The following is a 13,357-nucleotide window of genomic DNA, read 5'->3' as shown; positions in this document are numbered from 1 at the left end:
GAATACTGCCTTCACAAAATGTGACTTGGACTGGATAAAGATACCTTATTGTTGCATTCTGAATATGTATTCCCAATACTTGTTACATCCATATATATATATATATATATATATATATATATAGAGAGAGAGAGAGAGAGAGAGAGAGAAACAGAGAGAGAGAGAGAGAGAGACAGCTACAGAGAATTAATAGAGTAAAGGGAAAACACTCATATACTACCTCCTCCATCTGTCTCTTTCACACACACACACACACACACACACCACACACACACACACACACACACACACGTATACTGTGAGGTAGCATTAGGCTCACTGCTCTTCTTCAGGCTCTGCTTCACGCGTCTCTTCCTTTGTCTGTGAATGTGTGCGTGAGCGCGCGTGCAGGAGCTGCAGGCTGAGCTGAGGATGTGAGAGGCATGATGCTGAGGGTAAGGCTCCACTGCTCCTTCCTTTGCGCACGCTCTGCTCTTCAGCGAGACAACCGCTGTGACTCACATACCGCACGCTTCTCTCTCTCTCTCTCTCTCTCTCTCTCTCTCTCTCTCTCTCCCTCTCTCTGTCTGCTGCTCTCCTCCGTGCCGTCTTCTCTGCCCATCCTTGCCTTGCTTTCTCTCGCTCCGCCTCATTGGTGCTGCCCCCATTCCATTTCTTCTTTTTTTCCCTCCCTCTCCCTCTCTCCCTCTTTCTTTCCTCCTCCTCCTCCTCCTCTCTCTCTCTCTCTCTCCTCCGCTCAGCTCCAGGCCCATTGGTCGCCTGCCTTGAACCATTATCTCTCTCCTTCCTTTCCTCACTGTCTCCTCCGTTTCTTTCCGTTTCCCCCTCCTCGCGCCCGTCGGCTTTCAACTCTCTCTCTCTCTTCCCCCCCAAAAATGATTAGCATAGAGGGGAAGAGAAGAACTTTCCAGCGCGCGCTCTGAAACAAACGAAAGAGTGAGGGGTGAGAAACTGCGTGCGCGCGCGAGAAGACGACTGCTGAAGAGAGGAAGACAATCGGGGACGATAAAAAGAAAAAAGTTTGAGAGACGACAGCGTTTCAGGACCGGTGGGTTTCTGTCTGTTTCTGCTCAGCTGCTGATGCTTTGGTCTGGTTTGCACGCGCTGTCTTGCTGTAAGTGTTTGACTAGAGTATATAACGTATAGAATCAGACACTCGTGTAAATATACTGGTTTATAACGATGCTGAGAGAGTGCCTGTAGAAAGTAGCTCTGGCTGTGGAGATAAGTAGAGGACTCAGGCTGTAAAATCAACTGGTTTTAAAGAGACTTGAGGTTCCTCCTGCCTGTTCACTCCTTTTGGACACTTTTGGCTCAGATGGCAGTAGATTGATGTTCCACATACTTTTCAGCTTATATTGCATTTACAGTGTTAGCATCGTTGAACTCTCTCAACTTTCTTTCCTCTGCTAGTCATTCCCCTGTAGTGAGCTTTAGAGGAGTGAACTTGCCTGAAGAGGATATCAGGTCACAGCTCTTTTGAGCATTGTCTCCAGAAGCTTCTGTAAGTTTGATGATGTTTGTGCTGTAGGTTGCTATAGTGCTCTAACTACATTTGCTGCTCTGTGGGATGTGTTGGTCCCTGAAGTGGCAAATGGGGGCAGTTTTTGGTGGCATTTTCAGTTGTTCTGGGAGTTGGCAACATGTCTGTGCACAATGTGGGAACTTTTGTGAGAGCTGAGGGTTAATAGGACAGTTTCGGAAGTAAACAACAGCCTCCTGAGGGTTGAGGACTTGCCTATGTTTATGTTAGCTATTTCTCTTTGGATGAGTTACTTGTTCACAGATATTGGAAAGAAAGTATAAGTGTTTAAGATATGAAGCAGCAGTTTCTGGGAAAAGTATTTTGAATATCGTCACTGTCCGAACCCCCCAAAATATCTCCACTTTTTGAGTTTTTTAGTTTTCTGCATAATTTGAGTTCAGTGGCTGTCGATTACATTATGTGAAGATTTCATGATGATTTGACCAATAGAAATGCTTCAATATCGCTTCATATAAAAGCTCTTTACATTAACTTGCATTGACAGTAAGAACGCTTGTGCCATCTCCTGTAAACTTACCGCTTTGTAGAAACTTGTTTTTCTTGCATTATGTTTTTCCCACATTTTACTTTTAGTTTAGATTCTTTTTCTCTCCAGTCAAAATGATATGCTATCACTTTCACTTTCAATAGTCAGAATACAGTCATAATTTAAATAATGCATTGTTACATGGTGCATACAGTAACAGATGAACATCAGAAGTTGCTGATTAGTTTATTGACCGAATGTCAAGCTCGGATTCAGCAGCTTAAAAAGGATAAAAGGTTCTAAGGATTGTTTAAGCTTTGTGTGTCTCAGAGCCGGACAGCTTCTGATCTTTCATATCTGTAACTCAATCTACATTAAAGTGAAGTGTTGTAGTTTGGCCGTGAGACAAAGTGCACTTTAGTGAGTGCTAATGGTCCATCTCAGGACAGCTGTAAGCACTGGGCTGCAGTGTGAGAAAGGGCTGATGTTGTGAGGCTGGGCAGAAGTTAAATAGACAAACTTCTTGTAGGATCATTATGGGAACATGACGCTTCATGCAGCTATATATGGATGCGACAAGGGACTTTGGTGTGGACGTACAGGTACATACCGTGGCCCCTAGAAAATATTTGGACTTTATGCTGTACTTGACAATATATTATGTTCATTGTTTTAGGAAAGGAAATGTCAGCTGGTATTTATTTTAAATAGACTGATTTTATTCAGCAAAGTATTCTTTCAAAAGGTGGCTATTGGCTTTAAGTTGTAGTTTGAGCAGTTCGTTTGCAGACTTGTGCATCTATAGAATGCCTCTATACACTTCTGAGTCTCATGAGATCAGCCTCAGACTTGACATTTCCAGCCTGTGCAGTCTGGTTGAAATTATTCTCCAAGCATTGTCCACACAAGGAGTCTATCACCAGTTTGATCTTGTAAAAGTGATTTACTCTGAAACAGATATCATGTTAAACATATTGTGAGGCACACTAACTTTAATAAAGTTTACTAATGGTTGTCCAGATATGTTTTGTGGCCTCAGTAGGCAGTAGGTAAAGTGACAGGCTCAGATAAAGATATGAATAGTGTATAAACTGCCCTGATGTGTACAAACAGAGATATGTTCATGTATATTCATGTTAAACAATCACATTACGGTCCAGCGTACATATAAAACCAGACATTCACATACTCAGGACCGTCGTGATACTTTGTGCACAGATATGGATTAGGTTTCAGCTGATTGGCAATAGTATCAAGAATCACAGACAGACTGCATCTAGCACAATTCATGTTGGACCATATGAATCTCAGAAAACGCACTGCAGCTTTAAAATAGACAAAAATGACCTGTTGTCAGTCTTCACAGGCTGTAAAAATGCAATTTTATCAAATCATACTAAACAAAGTTAGCTTTGCAAGTCGGCAAGTTTCTGACCAGAAACATTTTATTGTGTTTGTTTATCTTCTCTGGTTTGAGCAGTCTTCTCTATGGTGTTACCAAAATATAGCCACGTTGAAACCAGGCACTGGAGAAAGGTGCCATGAATCTTGGCTGAGATTAAATGTGATAAAACTTTGTGTCTCCAAAAAGGAAGAATTTCCAGGAGAAAGAAAAAAGTTAATAGAATAAATGGATCATTTCTTGTCATTTTGGAGTTTTATTACTACATTTATCAGTTTTGTTGAGACACCAACAATTTGTGGTTCTCCTGTGCGCACCAAAACAGCATTTTTTTCAGCTTATATTCCTGTTCAGCCCCCCAATGTTACTATCGTCAATTGCCAATGACTGGATGTGAACAAACATACACATGATTACACACAACAAAGGACGGGCTAGGTTAACAAACCACTCTTGAGGAATGTGCGTGAAAGCTAAATGCATATATGTGTGCGAGGGGCGTCACATACTACAGACTAATTGACTTTAAGAGCACAGGATCTCATCTGACTCTGTTTGTTAGGAACTTTCCAGCACAGTAGGGGAAAAGCCTATCAACAAGTCTGCAATCTTTTAAGACAGATGGTTCAATTAGCAGTTATTCTGACTAATTGCATCGTGGCCACATTACCTTTGTTTTGAGAGATAACTGAATTAAGAACGGTGGTGAGATGTATGCTCCTGTACAAGTTTCATTCATTACTGTCATTGTTGTCGACACACTTGGAATGCTGGAAACCTCCTAAGGGGCTTGTTTTGAACGTTACCGCACAAACCTAAGGTGTTATCAATTGTGTTTGTGTAAAAGTCAAACCACCATAAAATTATGTAATTAGCAATTGCAAAGCATTTTTATGAGGTATCAGTGCCAGATACTGTGTTAGGATAGTTTGAGGAGTTTCTGATGACATGGCTTTGCGATATGCAATGTCATGATATTTATCATTATTGTGATAAATGACGGCAGATTACATGACAAAAACGTTTTCTGGCATATATTGTGGATATTGTCAGTACTTAAAGAACGTTGAATAATAGTTCATTACAAAAACAGTGCAGTTAGTCCTGTTTTACTGGACTTTGTACAGTGCAGTTTGTCAAGCATTAAATAAAAATAAATTATTACAGAAATGCATAGGGCTCTCATAATGGCTTATTTAATATTTATTACTTGATTAGTTTAAAAAAATGAAATTCAAATTTCCATTTACTAGGAATTATTTGGCATGTTAAATGATAAACAAGGTGTCTGCAAGTCACAATAAAGCCATGTTTTGCAAGCTGAAGATTCTCCACAAGGAGGAGTCATTTAAAGTTGCTTTTGTGTGCATCACTGAAATAAAGGAAACCCACACCAGCAGGATCTGACTAATGCAAACATTTTGTAGTACAATCAAAGTTTTACTGCATGTATATAAAGTAAAAGGGTTTTATTTAACTAAGTTTAGGCTGAACAACTCAGCAGAAAGATAATAGGCTAACAGGTTACTACAATAAGATTTAGTTAGGCTTTACTGTAAGATTCATATGCATGAGCAACATAGACAGTAAGGAATATGGTGGAAAGTGAACACTACTGGTAGTTATTCTTCAGTTAAGACAATTTTTACTGGTTGGATTACAAAAAAAAAACAAAAAACAACAAAAACATATTAATTATTTGAAGGATAGTAACAGCTCGAAGTGCATTATACATAAAGTGTTAATCTTTTAAATTCTTCTGCAAATGGGTACAGTATATTGATATTTAAATTCTTCAAATATACTGTAAATGAAGAGTATATGTGTGTGCATGTTTAAAAAGGGTATCCTATGGTTCCTAAGAATGCATGCATCGAAAAAGGCATATATGACAAATAACAATGAGTAATTATACACTATTAGCAACAGAAATGATTAAATGATGATGAAAACTATTACTGTATATGTGCAGGAACCAGAAGTTACCGTTTGTAGAACAGCTTCATCTGATGTGTGGCTAAAGAGACTAGGCCGAGGCTTAGGGATGGGCTGCTTCGAACTAAAATAACAGGCTTATCATGGGAGCTTGTTGAGCATGGGAGAGCGCCTTGCGCCTCCAGACTGCGCAGCACAGCGGAGAGATAGAGCAATGTGATTAAATTATGTAGGGATAGCCCTCAGTCACTGTGACCTGAGTTCCGGAAAAGCCCTCCCTCCCGCCTCAGATACCACTCAGCGAGCCCTCGTACGCTGCACACAAAAATATACTCAGTCAGACGGAGGGATGAACCACTGAGTCGTCTCAATAACTCATTCTCAAATAGAAAAGGCTTACTGTTTACTTTTAGACTCGCTGGTGAAGGTATGTAGATTTAGGTGCATATTGCAAGTGAATATTCTATGACTGTTAGGAAATTTCAGGGTTGTTTAGGCTTTGATTCATTTGGCTTGCTCTGAAAAGGGTGAGGATATGTATTTGAAACATCTTTCACTTTTCCCACCATTTCACATGCACTCCTGGTGCTTTGTGTTCATGAGTGTTTATGGTTGCTGCCTGGTGCTTGATGGAAACATATGGCCTCTAGAGACCAAGGTCTGCGTGAGAGAAAGGCTTTGATGGCCAGTCAAGTATGGTCATGACTACAGGCTAGCTGTATGCTCAGGCTGACATACACAGCCATAACAAATGCACACTGTGGTGATTCCTCAACATCGAATGCAACACCTAATGGATGCCTGCAGAGACGGAATACCTTTAATATTATGACAGTGTTCTTTATTGTACTGAAATAGATTGAAATTTAACCCCCATTTAACTGAGGCAACCGATGCCTACTGCTCAGTGATTATCTTAATACTACTTATTAATAATCTTAATAATATCATTTAGTAACCATACTAAATATTTTGGTACAGTTACTTTAATATGTTACTTTGTGTGTGGTACAAATAGAGTCCTATTATTTGAAGAACTCTATGGAAGAAAAAACTTCAACTGGGTTGGGGTGGTGTTGAGGCTTGGGGGTTGAATGATTTGATGCAAACTTTGGGGGTATTTTTTTTTGTTTGTTTTGGGTGTAATTTTGAGTTGAAGCTTAATATTTGTGGGATAAAAGAATGCAATAAAAGTTCAGTAAAAGTTATGGTTGTAATGTGTAATCATCTTTAATTTGGCCACAAAACTGGATATGACACACGATTTTACTTATTTTTCTCAAGACCTGAATCTGCTGTATGTGATGGGTGAAACCTGTTGTTTTGCTCTGAGCATGTCCTAAAATGTACACAGAACAATATATATGGCTTTTTGTAAGTGCATTCAAAAAGCACCACTCAACATCCATCCTCTATGTTAGTTTGGGTGTTATAAATAAAGTATTAATGCAGGTTATCACATCCCACCAGTTTAATCATGCTCATGTGTGAGAATATGTGTCTCTTATTTTGATTTGTATGAAGCAAATCAATAGGAAATGAGTGTTTACCATCACTGGGGCCGTTACCATGGCAACTTGGTTAACTTATGTACTTAGGACTGTGAGAAATGGAAATGAGGACCCACATGCAGGACTCTGCAGTTTAAAGGGTTAATAAGGATTATCTAATGAATAGCTACATTGTCAGTGGGCAAAGTGTCTGATTTGATTTACTGTCTTAATTTACTAAGAATTTAGCTTCCTGAGTCAAAAGTAGAGTGTTTTAGTGACCTAATCGGCAAAATGCTGGAAATAAGGGAGGCCAAATCCCCCCAAATCAAATGATGGAGTGTCAATATTTACTGTTCCGCTGGGAGGGAGCTGGTTACTCCTAAACTGGCTGCAGGTTGGGCGCTGATGCTTATCGGGCACCAGGCGTGAAGGCCGTTTGAGTGATTGAGTTCATGCTTGCCACGCGTGCCGTTAAAAACTTCTTCTTTATTCGCTTTTCCTAGACAAGAAAGGCCCGTCCACTCCCCGCCATTCATGGAAGGAAAACATGATCTATATCCATGCTGCAGGGGCAATTAAAAATCAATCTGGACTTGGGTGCGGGGCTGTAATGGGAAGTGCAGAGTGCGGAGAAGAGGGTGATTAATGCTGCTCTCACCTTGTGCCATAACAAGCCCCCACAGGCATTCATCTCACGGCTTGGCTCACCTGCGCCGGCCGCTGCCACTGTCGCAATCACACAGTGTCACAAAACAGTGGGATTTGCATGAGTTATCCGCTCTGTGGCCATGTGATAGCGCTGTGCTGAGGGGTGGGCCAAACTTCCTGCCAGCTCCCAGCAAGGCTGCTTCCACAACTGGACTTACTTGTCCTTGTTTGGTGTCAAAATACATGGCAGGAGGATTGGGGATTACGAGTGTGTTTCTATAGGAATGGGCTTATTTTTGGTCCGGCTTATTGGTGCACTGTTTTGTACTTGGATGCTTGCCAGTGGGACTTCATTTGCTGTTGTGTGCTCATATGCAAGGCTTCAATTCTTACAGCAATCGTTCAGTGAAGAATCTAATTTACACACTTGCCATTTTATCCCAATTCTCAATTAGCCAAGATGTATTTATTGTTTGCTTCTTTAATTTTGCAGTAGCACTACAAGGCCAGTGTAGCTAAGTGATGGAAGCATATATCCAACTGTATATTATTGTGTAGTGTTATTTTACCACAATACCCAGCACACATTAACCGTTTAAAATACTAAGTTCATCACACACTGAACTTATTATTCAGTATCTACATGGACTACAATGCAAACTGATGTACTCTTGAGTCATAGAAGTGTGTAGTAAGAGTTTGGGCTTGCTGGTGGGCCCTGGCCATTTAAGGGGTTAAGCAAATACATCATGCAACTATTTGGAATCCCTGTGGTGTCAATTAAGCTTGACTGCTTACCCAGCCACTCATCTGTCGGCTAATGAATCCAACCAAGTGCAAGTTAGCATCAGTGAAAGTCTTACCTTGGTTGTTGAACAAAATCGTAAAGAAGATTTTATGATTATATTCAGCACAAAATGGACACCAGAGACCAGCTTTTGCCATTTCGGTTAAAGAAAAGAGGCCAGACTAAGGTAAAGTATCCAAATAACCAGCAATCTTACTAATTTTAGCTTTTAGCTTGTTGTCATCTGACGAGTCATTTCTGTATCCGAGAAATATATTCTCTGCACTGTAATGATGGTTTGAAGACAGTTACTACTGTTATATGGCTGCAATGAGATACGCAGCTTCCTAGCAGTAACATTAGCTCTCTGCATTCCTTCTGCATTTACCAGCTAATGAAAAAAGTATAAATAAAACATTTCAAAACAGCTAGCCCCAAAAAGATCAAAAGGGAGCTGTCTAATTTTTCCTTTGGGATGGAGTTATTAATAGACTCACGTATGGGGTTCCTGACACTGTATGACATACTGTTATCTATACAAATGGACAAAAGCATGGAAGAACTGAGTTTTCTTGATGGCCCCTACTGCTGTTGTAGTGATGCTGTCTTTGTGCATTTTTTAAAAAAAAAGTGTGTCATACATTGTCAGAAACATTGATGATTTAAGCATGTAGTTTGCACAATGGTGCAATAATCAGTGTCGTTAGCTTCCATTACTCTAAGGTACATTAGCCCAGTGCAAAACTAAAGAAGCAAACTTCAGACACAAACCCTTTCTCAGCTATTTGGCTGCTTTTGGGGAAAGGGGCGAAAGTGTGTACATTTTTGGACAAGTTATTTAGAGCGCTGATCCATTTTATGAAGGCTAGCCTCTGTCCCCAGTTTTTTATGACGGCCTTGTGAAGATTTTTTCAGATCCAGAGCTGCTGCCCTCAATTGGGAGCTTGTGAAAAATCATGTGACCTACAGCCCCTATTATCAGCACATCATGAACATGGCATGCAGCCATCAGCTCTTCTCTTGCCAGCCTCACACATAGTGACATCTGTCATTAGCACTCAGCTCAGAAGCTTCCACATTCATCTTCATCTGGGATGCAGAAGCAGAGATGGGCTGAATTTACCTTATATCTCTTATTTTAGCTCCCACACTTGCCTCCTTTACCTCCTCCATCCATCCACACCCTCAAGAGGGTAGGAAGACAGTTGCGTGAAGCCATGAAGACATCACGGAAATCTTTAGAAATGGTAATTTGAGAGTCCCAGCTGGATTTTTAACCTCCTCGTTTTGGTGTCGGTGACATTTGTGGTATGTGTCTCAGCGTTTGGGAAAGAGGAAAAAAAGTAAAGAGGGGAAGAGATAAAATGAAGCTGAGGCAAAAATAATCCTCCCTGAGCCGAGCTGAGAAAAGCAGTGCGATATTGGAAAATGATTACAAAACACACATCCATTATTCATCAGGCATATTGGTGAGGGCGCGTGCCTCTTATTTATGCCTGCTCTTTAAATCAGATTTGTCGGTTTTGATCACTGTAAAATCTCCCAGTCACACGACTGCAATATTGGCCGAATATTACACTGTCTAATGGATAATTGATAATGGCAAGTGACACCAGTTGGGATGAATGTGCTACCAGTGGTGGGAGTGGGTGGGACCATGAATATAACTCTGCTGGAAATACCTTATTTCTTACAAACAGCCAAAGCTGAAATAAGGAGATGGTGGATTGAAAAAATGTTGGGAAAAAAACTGTCGAAAAAGACGACAGTGATTATAATGAAACAGAAAGCTTCACAGATCCAAACCCAATTGATCAGGCAGTCTATAATCCTACTCTTATATCTGATTTCATATCTTGTGGATATAAACAGTAGTCACTTAGAAATTGAAATGGACAGTTACAGTTGTCAGATGCCCTGCTGATTGCTTAGAATGATGGTAATGTTACATTAAGCCTGGGAGAGATTGGCATAGATGTTGCAGTTTTTCAGCAATTGCAGTTGTTGAATATCATAAAAGTAGGTTTATTCTTTAAAATATAATGCATTCATGCTGTGGAGTTATCAAGCAGGCCCAGATCAATAACGTAAATCCATTTCTGGAGTTTGAGCCTTTGTCTGACCAAGGTGAAACTATAATATTTTGTGTCTCCCACCATTCAAACTCCCACCATTCAGACGAATCAAATGCTCAAAATGGTGACATATTTCAGACAACAATTGGAGCGCATTTATTGTTGATTGCATCTCTTTTCATCATGTCAAAACTTTTCTGTTGTGATGAGAATACGCATCTAGGTGGGAGCAGGATTACTTTTAGATATTGATTTGTTTCTGCTCTTTTTCGTTTGCCTTTCAGAATGGCTTGACAGCTGCATTTTGACATTTGTTAAAGTGACTCATTTGCCGCCTGTGTCATTTTGCAGGGTAACCTCAATCACGAGGCCCAGGCTGTGGATGAGATAAAACTCATTCGGGCTCAAAGTTTTAGAAAGGCTCTCAGATGAGCCCTCTATATGAACTTGTGTGTTGTAGGAATATAGATACTGTACAGCCATAATGACTCAGTTTGTAAGATCTGCATTTGTTTTCACAAGAACTACTTAGAAAGTAAAGGAATTAGCTTATTCTTTTGCTTGTTGGAGCATGTGTGCAAGCATATATGTAGGTGTGGTGGGTGCAGTTGTGCGTGTAGACAATGCCGTGCAAAAGTTAGATACATTTTTTATTTAATTTTATGTCAAAAAGCCATTAAGTGTAGGTTATTCATTTTCGAGGAGATATTTCTGAGGAGATTAGATATAAGATCATTATTAAAGTGATTAAAAAATATAGAGAAACTCCTCACAACCATGCATGATCTGGTAGTCCACCAAAACTGTCACGGTCAGATAAGCAGTACTTAAAGCTTTGATCTTTGAGAGAGAGCAGACAGTCATGCTCCACTCTTGCTTCAGATCTGAAAAAATCAGCAGCTATTTCTGTCCATCCTTCCACTGTGAGAAGACAACTCAGCACTATCTGAAAGGATGTGTAGCTGTCAAGAAACTAGTTGACAGACAGAAAGAACATGAGCACATCAAACAAAGAATCTGTTGGTGTTCTGAGAACAATGGACTGACCACCCAGAGTCCAGACCTCAACATCACTGAATGTATTGTGAAAAGTAGAAATTGCAACCAACTTCTAAGACTGAGCTTTTCTTTTTCATGTCTGAATTCAGAACCATTAGCCTACTGTGTTTGCACACAGAGGAATTAGGCCTCTGCATTTAACCTATCCATGCAGTGAAACACCCACAAACATGTACACTAGTGAACACGCACACACTAGGGGACAGTGAGCACACTTGCCCAGAGTGGTGGCCAGTCCGGGGAGCTCAGGGAGCAATTGGGAGTTAGGTGCCTTGCTCAAGGGCACTTCAGTCACGCACTGTTGGCTGGTTTCTTAAACTCCATCCCATGACTGCTTTAGAGGTATCCCTACAGATTTCACTGAAAAAACTGAAAGCCAGTCTCCAAAAAAAGAATGGAAGCTGTAATAAATGCAAAGGGTGGTCATCCTTATATTTAGTTTCCTAGTTTTTGTTAAATGTATATTTTAGTGAGCATATATCTGGTGGGGATGTATGGGTGTATGTGATTGTGTTGTGGGGTATATGTCTGTGTATGTGTGTGTGTGTGTGTGTGTGTGTGTGTGTGTGTGTGATGTTAGGTGGGGCATGTGCACGTGTGTGTGTTTGTGCTGGTGTTCCAGGTTGCCCTAAATGACCTGCAGTGTCCAGACAGAAAGGTGTAAGCAGGTGCACTGTCATAAGGGCAGCTAATGAATCAGTTTATCACTTCCCCTCAAGGGCAGAGAAGGCCTGTGTTCTGCCCTCCACCACTGAGTCAGCGCTCATTACTACAGACCTGCACACAAATACACGCAAAAACAGGGGAGACATCTGCACCTCTTACACTTTAGATTTGTGCTTTAACCAGCGACTCACTTACTTTGAAAAACACCATCTTCTGTCTGGAGTAGATGAATGAAGGATATCAAATGGTAAATCACTTGTGGACAGAAATTAGAAGTGGGCGGTGTGATGCTATGATGTTATCATGATAAATTATGTCATAATAAGCTTTACTGAGCATATTGTGTAGAACACAGAATGACGTTACATCAAAAAGAGGTTTAGAAGCGGCTTCAAAGTGACAAAAGTTGATGAAAAGTTGATGAAAATATCATCCTCTTGTTTGTTGTTAGTAGGATGTTCGAATCAACATCAGAACTGAATGCTGCAATATTAATAGTGGACGGTATACCAGTTCATCCAGTTTATTTGGTATACCAGCTGAAATTGTTCCTTACATTCCTAAAAAATGATGGTTCTACAAAGGTTCTTTATTAAAGGCAATGGTTCTCCATAGAACCATGAACATGGTTCTTTACAGAACTATGAGTACTCAAAAAACATCTGCATGCTTAAATACACATTCTTCATCAATCTGCAGAACCATTTCACCATGGAAAGAACCCATGAAGCATGAAAATGGTTCTTTGAGTGTTCATGGTTTTATATAAAACCACTGTCTTTACTAAAGAACTCTGGAAGAACCATCTTTCTTAAGAATGTAGAAATGAGTTATCATAAGTTATATCATAACCTTATACTGATGTGCCACAAATAAGAGATAAAAGATAATGTGATGTACAAACAGTCCAAACCATGCTAACATTATCTCCTGTAGTTGAGTGGTAAAGTTAGAGATGTTCCAGTCACGTTTCAAATGAAAGGAAAACACAGCAGGCCTGTAAAACACCTCCCACTGTCTAGTCTGTTGCATGTGAGGTTTTTGTTTTTGAGGCAGTGGATATAAAGGAACGGTATATAAAAGCCCAGTCTTTTGGGGTAGCCTTTAGCCTAACATGGACACCAGACTGATTGTTATACTACCTCCGCATACACTGCCTCTGTTTTCTCTTGTGCCACCTGAGAAGCCACCTAAATTGGTCAGCGGCATTAGGATTAGATTGAGATCTTGTGCATTAACACGCCACCAACCAGTTGGTACTGAAGTGTGAATGAAGTGTG

The 13,357-nt window shown here is 40.3% G+C and overlaps 1 protein-coding gene across 12 annotated transcripts in view; it reads left to right on the top strand.

Annotated features, from left to right (window-relative positions):
• The first annotated feature begins 345 nt into the window (after positions 1-345).
• Positions 346-13,357, top strand: part of myt1lb (myelin transcription factor 1-like, b) — a 131,922-nt gene continuing 118,910 nt past the window's right edge. For 6 of the 12 annotated variants that reach the window (XM_037542120.1, XM_017690801.2, XM_037542122.1 and 3 more), the window contains exon 1: positions 595-1,048. The gene's annotated coding sequence lies outside the window, so the exon portion shown is untranslated. Of the gene's footprint in view, positions 435-592; positions 1,115-13,357 lie in introns of those variants that run through there. The other 6 variants (XM_017690802.2, XM_017690798.2, XM_037542121.1 and 3 more) reach the window with 4 other exon arrangements.

Source organism: Pygocentrus nattereri, chromosome 10 (genome assembly GCF_015220715.1).
Source record: "Pygocentrus nattereri isolate fPygNat1 chromosome 10, fPygNat1.pri, whole genome shotgun sequence".
Classification (NCBI taxonomy): domain Eukaryota; kingdom Metazoa; phylum Chordata; class Actinopteri; order Characiformes; family Serrasalmidae; genus Pygocentrus; species Pygocentrus nattereri.
Note: the sequence above shows the minus strand (reverse complement) of the source record. Positions and strands in the feature narration are given on the sequence as shown.